The 19,218-nt window shown below is 36.3% G+C and overlaps 1 protein-coding gene across 10 annotated transcripts in view; it reads left to right on the forward strand.

Moving 5' to 3' along the window:
• Nucleotides 1-19,218, forward strand: part of GULP1 (GULP PTB domain containing engulfment adaptor 1) — a 418,555-nt gene that overhangs the window by 163,222 nt on the left and 236,115 nt on the right. The window contains exon 3 of one of the 10 annotated variants that reach the window (XM_069064526.1): nucleotides 9,244-9,383. The exons of the other annotated variants lie outside the window; for them this stretch is intronic. The gene's annotated coding sequence lies outside the window, so the exon portion shown is untranslated. The remainder of the gene's footprint in view (nucleotides 1-9,243; nucleotides 9,384-19,218) is intronic. 10 annotated transcript variants of the gene reach the window in all.

Below are 19,218 nucleotides of genomic sequence, written 5' to 3' on the forward strand. Positions count from 1 at the left end.
CAGTTATCATTTCTATGCAGATGACTACCAAATCTATATATTAGGCTTGTACCTCTCCTGAACTTCAGTCCTGTATCACTAATTGTCCATTGGACACTTATAACTAGATGTCCTAAAGATATATCTAGCTCACCATGTTCAAAACAAAACTCATTTTCTTTCTTCCTAAATCTACTCCTCTTCTGAACTTCCCCATTACATTTAAGGGCTCTCCTGTATTCCAGTTCCCCAGGTTCACAACCTTGATTCTCACTCACTCATTTCATACAGCCAAGCAGTTGCCAGCTTTTGCTGTTACTATCTCCACAACATTTCTTTAATCTATCCCCTTCTCCCTACTCACACAATTCTTACCCTAATTGGTTTCCATTCTTCAAACATCTTCCTTCTCTGTTCCATCCTCTATGCAGCTGAGAGAGTGATTTTCTTGATGCTTGGGTCATGTTATCCTTCTACTCAATAAATCCCATTAGTTCATTTTCACTTTTAGGAAGAAATATAAATGTCTTGTTATGTCATTTAAAGATCTTTACAACCTATCCCCGACCTACTTATCTAGCCTTATTACCCATTACCCCACTTGATGCGCTCACTAGAACTGTACTGTTCCTCATGACATTCCATTCCATTTCCATGTCTTTGTGGTAGCTATCTCCCATGTCTAGCCTTACTTCTTCCTCTTAGAATCCCTAATTTCCCGGAAGATTGGGTTTATGCACCATCTTCTACATGAAGCTTTTTTTTTGCCTTTCTATATCCTGTGTTTGCAAAGTACTATACTCATAGTGAATGTTTAATTATTGCTTGTTGGTTGCTCCATTTTTCATGAAGCATTAGAAGCCCCAGACTCTTAATCTTGAACTATATTTTCTGATATATATATATTTTTACCAGCTTCTCTTGTGGCTATCTTCATATTGAAATCACTGAATATTAAGATAATGGTGATTCAGTTTGATTTTTTTTCAAGTTTGTGAAATTTCTTTACATCATCCTTTGCCCAAGATGCTAGCCTATAATCTAGAGGTCTTTTTGTTTACATTCATCATAAGTTGTTCAAGGAGAGATGATGATAGTCATAATATCTGCCATTAATATACTGCTTTAAGGTTTACAGAAAACTTTATACACATTATCTCATTTTTGATCAATTGTCCTATGAAATGACCAACCAAATGACTAACTACCTCTCTGAGATCCCGAGAACCATCTTTTTATTTTCTGATACTATTACTGAAATGTCTTTTTTTCTGTAGTATGGTCAGTGGACAAAGCTTTCTCACGTTTCCAGTATATTTTTTTTAAGCAATTGGTGTTAAGTAACTTGCTCAAGGTTACATGGCTAGGTGTTTCTGGGTGGGTGCTAAGTGTTTGAGCCCAGGTTCAATCCCCAGGTCATCCCGACACTAGGGCCGGTGCTCTTACTCGCTGAGCTACCTGGCCACCCCACGTTTCAAGTATTAACAGTTGAATTCATTTTTGCAGGTAACTTAAGAACTGAATGATTCTTAGAACCCTCTTCTCCTTTTTAGCCTTTCAGCTACTGTCCCTGAGGAAGTAAATGGAGGTACACAGAACTGAGAACCATTTTATTTTTGCCTCTTTCAGGAGTCAGTATGGGCACAAATCTTCATTTGCCTGTGGCTTATCTGCTGTTAGTCTCTCTACAGGAGCTGGCCATCTCTTCAGAAGCTGGCTCTTTGACAGAAATCTTTTTCGTGTGATATTTTAATGTTAATGGAATAGGAAGATTTTCCCTGTCCATTAATAGACCTATATGACGATGTGTCCCCTTTTCCCTTTGAATATGAGCTGTGTTCCCAGGTCTAAAGGTATATAGGTATTTCAATCACAGCTGTGACACATCCTGAGTCACATATGGCCCATTGGGGGAGGAACTTGCCTAAGGAGCTTGCTTAGGGGGAAGCTTGCTAGAAAGGTTTTCACACCTTTTGGTACTAAACCAATTAGGTACTGAGTCATGAGTGTTGTGGTGCCTTCTGTCTCTGTGCCTATTAGTTGAAAACTATATACTGGGAGGTTGGTATTTTACTTTGGGGGTTTGCTTATAAGAAGGACCTTTTGATTCGCTGGAAGGGACTCTGAGTAACCATTTGTTAAGAGCCCCCTACTCTTCAGAGGTTTGTGCTCTCCCAATCTGGTGGTATGTATGTAGGCAGTTGTATTACTTTATTCAGACAATCTGAATTGAATCAGAATCTCTGCACTAATTTCTCTGTTGGTATTTTCTCCACCTTCAGGGTGCTGACCTTTCCCCTGAACTAGTGAATGTAATTAAAGTAAGATTGTTGATGCCCTTTAAAAGCTGTCTTCCCTTTAGCAAAGCTGATTAATGAACCTGTGCTAGCAGGCCATCCTGGGTGTGCTAGGGTGTTTGCTATTACAGATGTACACCAGCAAGATATGAATCAGTCCATTATGAGGACTGTATTTGAATTCTTGCTGCTTTCATAGGGTTTACCAGACCTCATGCTCTGGTATAGCCTTTAAGAATCCATAGTCACATCTACCCCCCCAAACAAATGGGAACCTAAATGGTTTTTAAAGACCTTTTCCTGGAGGTTATATTCTACATCTATATATGGATACCATTTAATTATATGAATATAATTTAATTAAATTAAAGGTATTTAGAAACTAGAGTAATCCCCTAGGATATTATTAGACTTTCCCAAGAGGTACAGTTTTGGATATGTTTGCATGTTTATTGCATGTTTAGAAAGACAAGGACTTGGGCATGTAGGTGGTGCAGTGAATAAAGTACTGGCCTAGAGTCAGGAGGACCCGGCCTCAGACACTTAACACACACCCACACCCACCCACACCCACACCCACACATACAAACTAGCCTTGAAACCTTGGGCAAGTCACTTAACCCCAATTACCCTCCAAAAGGCCAAAAAAAAAAAAAAGAAAGGCAAGGACTTTCGTGTTGGCATAGTTTTTCTGTATTATAGAAAGGAAGAATGATTTTAGGTGATATTTTTTTTTCTTGGAAGATGTGAATTAGCTTTATCTGCCAAAAGACAATGTAATAAAGTCCTTCTGGGATATGCAGTAAATGAATTCCTTGGAGCTAATATGGCTCTAGAGACTATGTAGCTACCTTCTAAGGGGATTTTAAAAGTAATTCCTTCTTGGGTTAAAAAATAGGATGAATTTTATTCTAAATTATTGAAGGATTGTAATAGAAATGCAAGATTATATTTCACTGTTATAATTTTATGAAGGTAGGATGTACTCATTAATTTTTTAGCTCATCAGTTCAAGAATTTCTTTCTTTTTCCTGCTCATCCATATTACACTTGTACCTGACCCTCCCCCCCCCAAATTCACTGTAAGGGGTCTATCCAATCTGCTGTAGTCCTTTTTCACTTTCTTCTAACATCACAAAATGCCATTGGAGCACTTGGTTGTATCTATCTCTAAAGCCAAGCACACCAGAGGACTGCTGCTGTGAACAGCTTTCAAGGTTCTTATGACATAGCATAGCAAACTCTCTATTTATTCAATAACAAATCAGAGCAAAACATTCATAGAAAAATCAAAATACTGCATTCACAATGTTACAATTTATCACAGAAAATCAAAATACACCATTCACCATGTCACAAGTCAACAACTTATCACTAAAATGGCCACATAATTTTCACCAAAGTGGTCACATAGTTTTAAACAAAGCACATTCATTTAGTCAATCACAAAATCCTTAATTCAATCACAAAATAAAAATGTTAAAGTTCTCCACACCTAGGTCACAGTAAATCACATTCTTCTCAGCCAGTATCAAAGTAAAGTCTTCTTTCAGCTTGACTCTAGGCTGGCTCTCAGCTTCCATGGTTCCTCTTCCATGGTCCCAGCTCCAGCTGTCACCTGGGTTCAAAGGCAGGCAACTCCTAGTTCCTTGTCCAGCTCCTTGTCCAGTTCCCATTCCATATTGAAGTGTCCAGTCCACCTCAAGTCCTTCATAGTTCCTGTTTCTGGGGAGACAAAGCTTGACAGAGCCACAATAATATTCATACACATTGCCAGCACCATCATCAATTCACTATCTGCCTGTGAAATCAACTCAGACCTGCCAACAAGGTCTGAGAACTCAACACAAATCATCAACATAGAAATCAACACAGACCCATAAACAAGGTCTAAGAGGTCAGCATAAATCATCAGTAAATTCCCAGGACCTCCAAAACCCTCCTCCAGGACTTCTATAAACATATAACCAAAAATCCTCTTTCAGGGCTTCCAGTAAGTTCCCAGGGCTTCTGTACAAAGTATCACAAATGAACATCAACACAAACAGAGCAGACAGAGTGCTGGGATGCCACACATTTTCTTCTTCTTGGCTCTGCCACTACAAGCGTCCTCTTCTCAGTTCTGCTATCTCTAGCCTGGGAACTCTCCTTATACATGGTCATTAGCTCCTCCCCTTCCTGTTGCAGGAGTTCATGAGTCCTAGGGTTCACAAGCTGTGGGGCTCACAGGTTCTGTTTCTTAACAGACTTGATAGGAAGCTCAAAAAAAAACCATGAACTGAAATAAGGTGTTAATTCAATAGCTGAATCAAGGTATGAACTACTTCTGTGCTTGCCATTACACTATCTTCTATCTCTCTTCATTTCCTACCCTATGGTTACTTGGTGACATCCTTTCCTCCTCTTCTTCTTTATAATTGCTTTATTGGCCATAGATTTTATCCTTCTCACACCTACCGTGTGTTTCTTCATTGCCCTTAGCATGCTACTCATTTTTTGTTATAATAATTTCTATCAATTTTGAGGATCTTCCAAATGAAACTATTTCTAAATTTAACTGGTGAAAAACTAGTCAATTAGAGTAGTACAGTTTTCTTTGAAATGCTGTGAGGTTGGTGACATAAGAATGACCTCCATTTATTTCATAAATTCAGAACTAGAAAAGCAGTCCAGAAAAAAAAAAAGTTTATAAGTTTGTGTATATGAATGAGTACATGCCTGGGTACATGATTGTACATAAAAGCTACTCCAGAGGCCCTATGGTTTCTATATCTTAAGGTTAGGGGAAATGATCTCTGGTGAAATGAATCAGCTTTATCTCAGGGTTTTATACATGTGGCTATAAAATATAATCGAAGATGCTGAAGAAGTTAATAATAATTCTTTGGTGTTGATTCTTTTGGGAGAAAAAAAGGCCCATGATTGTTTAGAAAATGTAAATCTTATTCTTCTGGTCTAATAGATTCATGAGAAGAGACATTTAATTTTTTTTTCCCTCTCCGTAAGCCATTCGAACACAGTGTCAAGGAAAGAAAATGAGAAAGGGGATAAGGGGCAAGAAGATTTTAAAGATGTTAGTGGAAATGAGATTAGAATGATAATTATATTAACATCTTTCATATTTTCAAAATGATTACCCTTTTCCCTTCCCCCATAGGTAATATAGAGTATGTCAAAGCACCCTAAGTAAAAATAAAATTTTGAGGTTTTTAGTGTAATAAATATAAAAATATTTTTAAAATTCATTTAAATGTCCAGTACTCTCATTCATGGAGCTCTTTTTGAGAAGATTCATTGCACCAAAAGCCCTTCCCTGGGAAAAGTTCAAACACAATTCTGTATCTAGTTATCTCTTAAAATAAAGTGGACAACATTTTTCTCTCAATTTAAAATAGGTTCAGCAGTTTAATATAAACATCTCCAGCAATAAAATTGACTTTTTATATTTTATTTCTTTTCTATGTGTAAGGATTTCCAATTTAGAGAGACTCAGTACTTGTCTTTTCCCCTCTCCCTGACATACTCTCCTCTCTAGGTTTTCATGACTCTACTATATCATGGTTCTTTTGTTACCTCCCTGATTGCTCCCATTCAGTCTCTTTTCCTGGAGCCATGTCTCATTCTAGGGTTGTTTGGAGTTAACTTTAACTGTTTTTTGAGAGCTGATTGTCAAATTTTCAGTGTGAGCATTTACACCTCAGAAATCAACATATGCTACAAATCTGGACTTCATTTGTTGTATTTATTTCTAGACTTATGAAAGTTATGGAGAAAATGTTAATAATGCATCTTAAACTTCAAAGTGTGTAGGTGTTTATTTTTCTAGAGAGCTAGTTAAACATTTGTAGAGATAGAATTCTTCTACATAGAAATGATTGAACTCATGGCATCTGACACGACCACCAAGAGTGGAGGGTATAAAGAGAGCAGAAAAGAGGGCCTAGTATAGCCCTCTGTATATATGTATGTATGTATGTATGTATGTATGTATATATGTATGTATATGTAGGTACACATGAACACATATATGTATATATACACGAACACCTATACGTGTACGCACATACACACATATGTATACATATGTATACGTGCATATGTATATTTATTCCAATTCTGGGTGTTTCCTGAGCCCTCTTTTCTTCTCTCTTTATGCTCTCCAGTCTTGGTAGTCCCATCAGATTCCATGAGTTCAGTCATTTCTATGTAGAAGAACTCCAGATCAGTAAATCCAGCCCTGGTCTTCCTCATCTGAATTTTAGTCCCACATCACTAACTCCTTGTTACCTATCTCCTAAATGGATGTCTCATATACATGTCAAACTGAGCACATCCCAAATGGAACTCATCCTTCTTCACTCCCCAAAGAAAAAGAAAGTTTTTCCCACTGCAAACCTCTCAGTTTCTGTTGAAGGCACCACTGTTCTTGTTCACCCGCATTAGCAACCTTGCTGTCCTTGAATTTTCCCACACTCACATATTTAATCAATTACAGATTCTTGCCTTGGTGATTTTACCTCCACGACATCGCTCAAATCTGGTCCCTTGGGCAAATTACTTAACATCTCAGTTTTCTCATCTTCCAGCCCCCAATGTATGATTTAGTGATCTCTTCTTTACACTCACATTTTCACAACCTTAGTTCACACTTTCATCACTTTTCACTTAAATGGATTCGTATCTTCAGTTTTTCATTTTGTGTATTCCTTCTATACAACTGCCAAAATAATCTCCCTGAATAATCAATCTGATCATCTCATTCTGCTGCTCATGAGCCTTCAGTGGCCCTAATGGCTATAAGATAAAACATAAAGCTTCCCTGCTTGCCATTTCAAAGCCCACCATTAGTCCAACTCTCAAGATACCTTTCTAGGATTATTTCACATTACTTTTTTTTTTTAAGCAATTGGGGTTAAGTAACTTGCTCAAGGTTACACGGCCAGTTATTTCTGGGCATGGTGCTAAGTATCTGAGCCCAGATTCGATCCCAGGTCATCCCGTCTCGCTGAGCCACCTGGCCGCCCCTTTCACATTACTTTTTTGCCATATATTCTATATTACAGCCAAACTTGTCTACTTGTGGTTCTCAGAAATCAAGATTCCTTCCCTTACCCTCTTCCCATTCTCATGCCTTTGTATAGGCTGACTTTCATGTCTGGGACTCACTACTTTCTCACTTCTACCTACTAGAACCTCTAGCTTCCTTAAGGGCTCAGTTCATGTATGAGCTGATAATGGGAACTTTTTCTCCTGCCTCTAGTTAATACCTCCCTCCTTCAAATTATCATGTATATAGTTACCTTTTTATAGATTGTATCCCCAGAAGAATATGTTTCTTGACCAAAAGAGCTTTTTTTATTGTAATTTACATTTTGGACAATGTCTCATATAGGTAGGGGCTTTTGTAGGATTGATTTAAGGACAAGACTCTTTATTTAGTTCTTATATTTCCTCTCTTTTCCTTTTTATTTTATTAAACTTTTAAATATCAAATACCAATTTTGGGTTAGCCAAGATAACTGTGGCAAGTAGCACACAAGAACAGCAGTCTGTTCTCTTTCCTTGATTGCCGCAAATCATAAGCCTTGGTGCTGAGTTTGGGGATTCAAATGCCGTGACCCATTTAGAGCTAACAACTTTGTGCTTTTTAGCCCGGTGACAAAGGAGATGAATTGACCATCAGGAAACTGGCAGCAGTAGGAGCCTTAATTCAACTCTTATCAAATCTTTGGCTATCTAGCATTAGAGGAGACTTACTGATCATGCAGAGACATAGGTTTGTGTCATCTGTGATGATCATAACCACATGAGTATCTAATATTACAATCTGACAGGTATAGAAAAGCATGTCTGACCTGAGTTTCCATTTTTTTCTTTTATTGCAGTCAGTTAATAGACTTTGATCTTTTGTTTTTAATCAATTTTTTTTGATTTAGTCTTTATTTTTTTCCTCTTCAGTCTCTTAGAGAAGAGGTAAAGGGTGAAAGAAGCTGAAAGGATAAAAATTGGCTTTTCAAAATAAAATCATATCATAAATGTCACATACACCTAGGAAAAACCTTTGTCACTCCACGGGAAGTCTTTCAAATTTCTTCTCAGTTAAACTCCCTTGTAAAATCAGGACAATTGGGACAGGATACTCTTTTAACATTAGGGAACACCATATAAATCAGGGGTTCTTAATCTAGAAACTCTGGAAACCTAATGGGTCTGTAGATACATATCAGGGGGTCTTTGAACATGGAGAAAAAAATTACATCTGTATTTTCTCTAATCTATCTCTGAAATTTAGTATTCTTTCACTATGAATGTAGGAAGCAGACATTTTCTGAAAAGGGATTCATAACTTTCACCAGTTCATCAAAGAGGTCCATAACACAGACAGACACAGACACACACAGGCACACACACATACACACAGAAAAGTTGACGGTCATGATATTAAAACAGGTTTTTTTTTTTTTGACTTGTTTGTGTTGCCTTAGTAATTAGGGAACTAAGTCAAAAATGATTTGAAAAATCATCCAATGTTACATATGGAAAGGACCTGAGGAGTTATTTAGTTAGCCATTTGATTTAACATATAGGGAAATGGAAACCCTAAGAGGTTAAGTAATTTTATTCAGGCCATATGACAAGATAATGGTAAAACTCAAGCTCCTGGTTCCCAATTCATTACTTTTCTTGCCTTTTTTTTTTTTCTTATTAGCTCAAGGCCTTGTGTTTATCCTGGGATGGTATGGTGGTTCTAGGTGGTTTTTGTTTTGTTTTGTTTGTACAGTTGGAAAGTGTCCAAGAGTATTCTGAGAATAGGCTTCTTGCAGCAATTTGAATTATGTAAACCAGCATTTTTTGTGTTTTTTCAAGGTAGTGGAAGTAGTTAAAATATTCTTGTAATTATTATATCAGAGATCAGTATGTAGGAAGAACCTACAAGACCATTTATCCCAGTCCTCTCATTTTATAGGTGGGGAACCTTGAGTTTCAGGAAGATAAAGTGAATTCCAAGGTCATGGACATTCCAGGGCTCCTGCTTTTTATACAGACATGATCAGAATTAGTATCCAGAGGTCACCTTAGAAGAACTGGATCGTTGAATGAGTATCAGTAAGTCCTAGAACAGGGCCACTAAATGGTACATTGTAATATTCACATTCTGACAAAGGTTTGTTTTTTTTTATGTAAAGAAAAAATAAAACTTGGCTTGTCAAGAAACTAAGAATTAGCAAAGTTTGATCTATTTATTTTATTTATATTTTCCAAAATTTGTGACTTAATCAAGTGATTTAACCTCTACAATAACAACTAGTACAGCAGCTGGCTTAGAGTTGAAGTTAGTCATGAAGTTTTGTGTATTTAACAGTTTTCCCTGAGAAACAAAATGAAAAATAAACAGACATTTATTTTATATACTAGATGCTGGCAATATGAAGATGAAAAAAATTGCCCTCTAAAGCAAACACATATATGAATATATTTAAAATATATAAACTAAATACAAGCTAATTTCAGGAGAAAAATACTAGCAGCTTGGGGATATAGGTTCGAAAAGGTTTCATGTTGGGGTGGTGTTTGACCTGACCTATGAAGGAAGCCAGGGATTCTAAGTAGAGGTGAGGAATGGGTTAGTTTTAGGTGTGGGGCATGATTATAGAAAATCCATTGCTACATCATACCTCTTAACCTACCTTAAGATCTGCTTCTCAAATTTTAATTTTATTTCTTCCTTATGTCCAGGTGATCTAAAAATAAGTTTTTCCCTCTCAACTTTTACTCAAATATTATCCATCAGGTGTGCCCTACCCCTATTCTGGTTCTGGGAGTTGAGTAAAGCTTCTTAATGTACAAGGCTACTAAGGCTGCTAGCTTCTCCTCAGCCCCATTTACTTAACCACTTTCTGTTGAATGATGTAAATTTGTCCATGGATATGATCTAGTCATAAACTTCTTCTCACTATATGAACTTACAAGTTCAAATTTGCACCCTTTCATTAGAACCTTGTGTTTTTCTTATTTGTTGTCTAAACTTTGGATACTTACGTCTGGACACTTAAGTCCTTGAGTTTTACTATTAATTACTTTCTTGGATTTTGTGTGTTTCTGAGTGTCACAAGTTAATTCATATATACATTTTCTGCTCTTTTTGTGAGACAACTGAAATTTCTTTATGCTGAATGTAAAGTATCTTAGCCAGCCAGTAGTGTTTTCAGCACCAGTTAATAATGAAGTCCTTCTTAAAGGAAGAGTATTTAATAGTATTATTTATTTATTAAATAAATACTATTTCAATAGTATTTATTGCTGTATTTATTTGTATTTGTTGTATTATATTCATTAGAAACTCCAAATTATCAATTGGCAAAATAAGTACATTTTAGAATTTGTCTCAAGATGTCCATAAAGTTAAGCACCAAGACATTCATAATATCTCTTAAGTGGAAGAAGGAGGAAAGACTGAATGAATTCCATTTCATTCAGGGTGGGGAGGAAGGGAATGTCCATGATGGAGGCGAGCAGGTTAACTAGTTAGAGAACTGTTTTTCTTTATTTAGTGAACTGTGGAAAGTTGTTACTGCTACATCTTAAGTCAGTAGCCCTACCAAAGTTTCTCTTTCTAAAAATGAAAATTTATTTTCATAGAATCATAAAATCATAGAACTTTATTATTCAGTTCAACTCCTCCATGTTTTACTGATAAAGTTACTAGCTGTAATAAGTAAACTTAAAACCCTTAAAATTCCATTCTTATCATTTGTTTTCACCTCCTCTCCATATATCCCACAGACATGAGAGAAAAAAAAAACCCTTTAGTCTAAATACTGTTAAAATTATGACTACCTGAAGTTTTAATTCATGAATTTGAAAGGATATATTTGAACTTTTTATAGTATGCTTTTGGGGATTAACAGAATTAGAAAAAATGTTGTGCTAAAATATTACTTTAAAGTATTTAAATTAACTTTCAGGATCATGGGATAAATAGGAGTATACCTATTTTCTCAAAGTAGAGTGTGTTTCTTTCCTTTCATCATTCATTTAGGCCAACATAACCATCCCAGGCAGCTGAAACGCTTTGCTATTTTTAACAATACCAAAGGGAGAAAAATCAACAAATTCCCTCTGCAACAACTTCTAGCATCTAAGAAAATCCTTCCTTTTATTTAATCTATATCTCTTATGGGTCAATGGGAACCCAATTTCTCTTGTTCTTTCTTAAGTGGAATTTGCTAATATGGACACGAGTGTTATTACATTGTCATAAACTATTGCTTCTTTTGATTTAATAATCACAGTTCTCTTAATCTTAGCCCTTAGGTCTGGTGTTTCACATTATCCATCATTGTTTCTTTCTTATTTCAAGAAAATTCTCTTTCCAAAACTCTCTCCAATCATGAATTAAAAACAATCAGAAAAATGCTAAATTTATTGAATGGATTAGAATTCATTATACATTTTAAATATGGCCAGGTACATTGTTAAGTTGATTGGAATGAAAGTATTAATTTCAACAGAAGGGCTATGTACACACATTTCATTTATGTGTTTGGTATAGGCAGCTGGGTAGCATAGTGTAGGGATGGAGACAGAGTCTGGAACATTAGGGCATCTAGGTGGCACAGTGGATAAAGTGTCAGGCCTAGAGTCAGGAAGACTCTTTTCCTGAATTTAAATTAGGCCTCAGACACTTATTAGCTGTGTGACCCTGGGCAAATCAGTTAACCCTGTTTGCCTCATTTTCCTCATCTGTAAAATTAGCTGAAGAAGGAATTGAAAAACCATTCCAGTATCTTTGCCAAGGAAACCCCAAATGGGGTCAGGAAAAGTTAGACACGACTGAATAAGAACATCAACAACAAATCACATCTGCTCTTCAAGGTGGTATGATAGATCAGTGACAAAAACCTATATGGAACCCAGGTCTTTATACTAGTCCTCAGCATTCTGTCTTGTCCATTTCCTTGAAGTGAGGCAGTGGTTGCCATCCTAACTTCTGTAACTCTTCTTTTAATATTTATTATTTTGTCTCTCTATTATTTATAGTTTCCAAAAAAGAAAATTAAGGGTAAGATGATATAATTTCATTGATATAAGCAACTCATGGACGAAGACATTCCCTCTACTAAAAAAGATTAATATTTCCTTTGCAATTTATAGTCACAAAGAGTTCTTTAGAGCACTGAAGTTTAAATGCCTTTCCCTATTATATGTCAGAAGCAGCAAATGAACCCAAGTTTTCCTGCCTTCAAGGCCAGCTCTGTATGCAATACACAATGCCCTTGAGTGGGAAAAAAAATCAATAATCTTAGTACAAATCCAAGGGCACAGGACAGAACTGGAACAAATTCTCTCTGGTTCCTAGGCAAGGTTGGAAAGTTATGTTCCCTGTGCACTGTGGGCTAGTAGTCATTGCTAATAATTGTGATTCAACAACAGAAAATAAACATCCATGTTCTAGGGAATAGATTTTTCTGGATACATGCATTCACATGTATAAATATGTATACATGTTAATTTGTACATGCATGTGAGTGTGAGTTATACATGTGTTTGTTAAATGGCATATCCTTTATCTCATAGCTACCATGTTTCCCCGATAATAAGGCACTGTCTTATTAATTTTTTGGAAAGAAAAACACCAGAGGGCTTATTTTCAGGGGAGGGCTTATGTTGTCCTGCCTCAGCTCTCCTCCGCGGCACTGTTCTCAATGGCGCCAGCAGGCAAATCACTGGGGAAGAACAGGATGACGTGCTCACTGCTGCAGCTCTGATTGGATGCAGCTCGGAGCGCGGCGTGTGTTTCACCCAGGGGGGAGGGCGGTGCATACAGAGGGTACCGTAATGTAGCGTGTAGCGCAGGGGATCACCTTCACTACAGTAGCAATCTCAACAGGGCTTATTTTCGGGGGAGGGCTTATTTTAGAGGGATCTTACACAGTAAGGGGAGGGCTTATTTTCGGGATAGGTCTTATTATCGGGGAAACACGGTACTAAGTGTCAGGGCCAGGACTTGAACCAAGGACTTTCACACCCAATATTAGCCCAGTATTCATTATACTATACTGCTTTTCAGTATATTCTATTTATCTATTTGTGAAAATCATACTAAACATATCCCTTTTTGTGCCATCCCATTTTGTAGTATTGCAGCTTCCTGCCTAATCTACCCCTCTCCTTGTCATTGTGACTCACTGTGGGCATTCCCACAGCAACCATAGCATATGTCTGATAGGTTCTGAGAGACATACAAAGAGCAAAAAGAACATGGTGCCTGCCTTTAAAGAGTTTGCAATCTGGTAAACAATAATTGAGACTCTTCTAGAATGTACATGTGTTAAAAAGGGGGAAAAAACATCCATTAAGAGTAGATTGCATGCATTGAAATAACTTGTAACTTTATTTCTTTACAAACAATTGTAGTAGTGCCATACTTCAGGAGAATACATTTTATGCATGCACAGTGGAATATGAAATGCGAAAGAGTCATTGAAATGTGCAATCCATATAGCAGACTGTCTTACTTTGTGACATAATATGGACCTTAGCTAATTATGAATACCAAAAGCAAAATAATGTAATATAGGACTATCATTTATATAATATACTTTATCACAGATTGTAGCATTTTATTAGTGAAAACGATATTAGGTCATACTAATAAATCTTGGACTAATTATGAAAGTTGTTAGTTGAGTAACCCTGTTTTAAATTTTTTATTTTTATTTTTAGCACTAAATCTCTCTCCTTTCTCCTCTCCTCCCACCACTGAGGAAGTATGGAAGACAAAACCATTAGAAACATGTTTTGTTAAGCAAAGAATTCCCATAAAAGCCATGGTTTTTTGTTTTGTTTTGAAAGTACACTCTGATCTTCACTCTGAGCCCCACCCCTTTCTGTTTGGAGGTGAGTAGCATGTTTCATTGGGCAACTAGGTTGTATGGTGGTTAAAGCTCTGCTTCAGACTCTACAAAACCTGAGTTCAGATGTGCCTTTGGATACTTAACTAGTTGTGGGACCCTGGGCAAGTCAACCTCTGTTTGTCACAGTTCCTCACTTGGAAAATGATGATAGTAGCAGTACTTACCTTGAAGGGTTTTGGGGATTTAAAAATATTTGTAAAATGAATCAGAGTTGTTAAGTCTTTCATTGTTATTTTTCTTACAATATTGTTATAATTATATAAATTGTTCACCTGGTTCTGCTCACTTCACTTTTTATCAGTTCATACAAGTCCTTCCAGGTTTCAGTGAAACCAACCCCTTCATTTTTTTTAACACCATAATAGTACGCTCTCACATTCATATGTCATAATTTGTATAACCATTCCACAATTGCATAGGGACAGGTAGGTGACACAGTGGATGGAATACTGGGTCTAGAGTCAGGAAGAATTTTCTTCCTGAGTTCAAATGTGGGCTCAGACACTTACTAGCTGTGTGACTTTGGGCAAGTACTTAACCTTGTTTACGTCAGTTTTCTGTAAAATGAGATGGAGAAGGAAATGGCAAACCACTCCAGTATCTTTGCCAAGAAAATCTCAAATGTGGTCATGAATAGTTATACATGACTGAAAACAGCTGAACAATAACAGTTTTAGACACCCTCCTCAGTTTCCAGTTCTTTGCCATCACAAAAAGAGCTGCTATAAAGATTTCTTTTTTTGTATATATCATTCTTTTTCTTCTTCTTTTGATTTTTTTGGGGTATATACCTAAAAACAGTTATCACTGGTTCAAAAATATATGCACAGTTTAATAATTTTTTGGGCTTAGTTCCAATCTGTTTTCCAGAATGGTTTGACCATTCACGGGTCCACCAAAGTATATTATATACCTACCTGCTTTTCCACAGTCCTTCTACCATTTGTCATTTTCCTTTTTAAAAATCATTTTTGCCAATCCATTGGGTGTGAGGGTGTACTTCATATTTGTTTTACTTTTGTGAAATTTAACTTTAGAGTATTTTTTCATATGGCTATTGGTAGCTTGGATTTCTTCTGAAAATCATCTATTCATATCCTTAGACATAGCTTTTGCCACACTAACTTTTACATAAGGAGCACTGCGTGGTTGTGGAATGAATGAATGAAAATGTACCTGACTTAACACATACAGCCTTCTTGTTCATGTGATTCAAAATGGCTCTCTTCACTATCTTTTATTCTGAACTCTTGAAAAGTATGTTTTTTTCTTCATGAATGACAATTTGTTCTCTTTCTACCAATAGAAAGGGAGCCACTAGTAAAATCTGTTGATTCTTTTTTCACATTCTCATTATGAATACGTGGGACTCTTTCCAAGTTACATTTTGTTCTCCTTAAACTGAGTATGGATGAAGAGAATTAGGGATAGAATTAGATGATTTCCCCCTAGGCTCTTTCAGAGCTATTTGAAATTCAGAGCCCACACTCCCTAATTGGCTGTTCTGTTCTTCTAGTTGGAGTGAGAATTCATTCTATGCTGGGATCATCTGTTTGTTCTATTTGGAGGGCCTGCAGTAGCATATCCTTCCAGCTTGGCTTGTGTATTTGCTTGGCAATGATGGACAGTTTTGAACTACAAGTGCTAAATCAAGGTAGAAGACTACTAAGCAGACAAATTAAAAATTCATATCCCTAAGACTATTTGTAACTATTTTATCTTAATTTAAAATCAATCAGGCCCTTTCAAAAAGCATATGTAATTTCCCAAGTGTGTATAGGAGAGTATTTGGTCCTTTATAGTAAGCACTGTATGTTAATTTTGTGTGTATATATATATATATATATATATTATACATATATGCACATAAACATGTATATGTATACACAATACACACATATATATCTATGTAGTTAACTAAACACATAAAATTTTCCTACTTTTTAACAGCTTCACTTAGTTATGATTTCTTCACATTAGTGAAGCCTTCAAAATTAGGAATCAAATCTATTATGTAGCTTGTTAGTTAGCATGACTTAAATATAGCCCCATAGTGCCATATATGTTTATAGATCCTTATAGTTATAAATCAACTTATATTATCTCATTACAACTCCATGAGGTAGGTAATAGAAGTATTATCATCTACATCTTATGGATAAATAAATTAACACCTGCAGGCAGGGGTATACTGGTAAATTTTTAACGACTGCGTCTCCAAGAAGAATATACACATGACACATGATTAAATTTAACTTGCTTTATTACTATTTTCTCTATTACTTTCTTGTCTCTAGACAGTCAACAAAAAATCAAGCCCTCATTTGCAATGTTTGCCAATTCCCAATGTATAATTGCTTACACTGAAAGTTGAATAATTGGCTCCCATTAGCTGGTTGGAGCTGGCTCCAGCATATCCTTGCTACAGAGACCAAGTGACTTGGCCAAGGTCCCAGGGGCTAGTAAGTAGCTGAGTCTTTTTCTATTATCTGACGCTGCCTTAAGAATAAGCCTGCATTATGTCTGAAATTATTACACTGGATTCAAAATGACAAAATAAAGAGACTTCCAATGGGGGGAAATATCCTGAATAGTTTGGCAGTCTATTTTGAGATGCTTATTGCCTTAAGAGAAAAAGTTTGAACAGCTGCATATAATGGAGGCTAGGCAGCGTAGTAGATAGTGTTGGGCCTAGAGTCAGTTAGACCTGAGTTCAAATTTGTCCTCAGATACTCTGAACAGATCACTTAACCTGTGTCTCTCTCAGTTTTCTCACCTGTAAAATAGAGATAATAATGCTTACTTTTCAGTGTTACTGTGAGTATAAAATGAGATGTTTGTAAAATGTTTTACAAACTTTAAAGTACCATATAAGTGTTATTATAATCATTAATAATAATAATGATAATAAAACAAAATAGGGAATATATCACGTTTAATTCCCATGGATTCAGGTACTGAAAAATAAGCATTTTTTCTTTATGTCATCCTGTAAATTATATAACAGGCTATAGTCATTGAGTTACATTTGGTCTTTCAAGGGTTATCTAATCTAATGGTAAAGACAAACAACAAGATAGGTTTAAATGTTTAACTGAAGGGTTTTTGACACTCATAATCACAGAACTGTTGTAGTGTAAAGTCCAGTCTATTTTCTTCTACAGATCAGGATTTGAGTGTGTTAGTAAGGTAAGGTATGGAGCAGAAAGCTTGTGAGATGTTGGAGTATTTGGTCATTTTTGCTTATTGCTGGTGTTGGTATGGTATGGTGGGCCAGGATGCTGGGTAGAACTGGTAAGACCTACATGACTTACCCATGTTCCCTACCTGCCCCCCAACCCAGACACCACCAGCTTAGGTTTTTGTAAATGAAGCTGTGGAGCAGACCTGAGGCTGTGTAAGTTAACTTTCCATTCTTGGAGACTAATTTGGGTCCCAGCTCTGAGTCCTGAAAAGCAATTTTAGAACTTTGGGAAAGGAGCTTCTGAGACCCCAGGAAACCTACTAACTGATTGTTTTTTACTTTCCTTGTACCTATGCACTTTTTACTTGCTTTAACTTTCCTGGATTGTATATAGTCTCATAGACTGCCTTTTCCTTAAGGACTGTATAATTTCTTTTTTTTAATTAAAGGGATTTTTTTATCTGAATCTTCAGTCTCTGAGACCCACTTTGCCTGAGCTGGAGCCAGGATCAGGACAGTAGTGTTGTGAGCTAGGACACTGGTGAGACTGTGGAGGCTTGTTGGCCCCACACTCCCACAACATGGAGCAAAAGATAGATGGGACCCTTCACAAAGCTGCCTTTTGTTGTGCAGTCATGTCTGACTTTTCGTGACCCCTTGAATCATACTGTGCATGGGGTTTTCTTGGCAAAGATATTGGAGTGGTTTGCTATATTCTTTCTCCAGTGGATTAAGGCAGAGGTTATGTGACTTGCCCAAAGTCACACAGCTAGTGTTTGAGGCTGGATTTGAACTCAGATCTTCCCGATTCCAGGTGCAGTGCTCTATCCACTGAAACACCTAGATACCCCTAATGAAGCTACCTTTCTCCTTCCTTTTAGCTTAGTTGGAGCTGGCTCTAACCTTGAAGGAAAAAACAGATAACTTTTTCCTGGAAAACATTTCCTCCTCATTTGAACCTCAGAGATTGTCTCTTTTCCTTTAAGACTCAGTGCAATTATTGATTTTTCCATGATAGTTTTTCCTTTATATTTTTAACTGCTAGTATCTTCCATCTCAAATGACCTTGTATTTAACTAATTTTATTCTTTTTTATATTTATATGCATATATTTATATTCAAGTATTATACATATATGTTTATACAAACATATATATGTGTGTGTATATATATGTGTGTGTGTGTGTGTGTGTGTGTGTATATATATATGTAATAAAAAAAGTTATATGTGTCCATCCAGATATCTAGAATCTCAGTGGGGGGATTTCTCCATTGTAATGTAAACTCCTTGTGAGTAGGGATTGTTTGATTTATTTGTATTTCTTTGTATTTTTACAAATATTTCTTTGTATCTCTGTATATTTGCTTTTGCTTATTTTTCACCTCTAGTACTTAGAACAGTGTCTAGTACATAGAAGACTTAATATATGCTCATTGATTATTCAAGAATATGTCCCTTTTCACAAGATTTTAGTAGAATTGTGTGTAGTAACAGAAATTTTGCAAATTGCAGTTGGATAGAACTTTGTACTTTTAGGCCGTGTATTGTAAGAAAGGAGATAACGATGTCTGTGTAGTTATTTGTCTGTCTGTGTAGTTATTTAACTAGGTTGGACATGATTCTTTTCTGATATAAAGAACAAGAATGAACCTTCATGAAGATTTTTGCCTGTAGTGACTATTATTACATGATATGGGGCTCTTGTTGATTTTCCTGCCCTCCCTCCCCTTTGCCCAACCTCCTTCCTATGAGCTTGGCCTCATTAGCATTGCTCTTTGACCAATTAGATGACCCAGTAAAATTGGTTTTGTGCAGTATGTGGCACAAAACCTGCTTTAG

The sequence above is a fragment of the Petaurus breviceps genome, unplaced genomic scaffold (assembly GCF_028583685.1).
Source record: "Petaurus breviceps papuanus isolate PSGF00001 unplaced genomic scaffold, PetGlider_PUasm1.0 90638, whole genome shotgun sequence".
Classification (NCBI taxonomy): domain Eukaryota; kingdom Metazoa; phylum Chordata; class Mammalia; order Diprotodontia; family Petauridae; genus Petaurus; species Petaurus breviceps.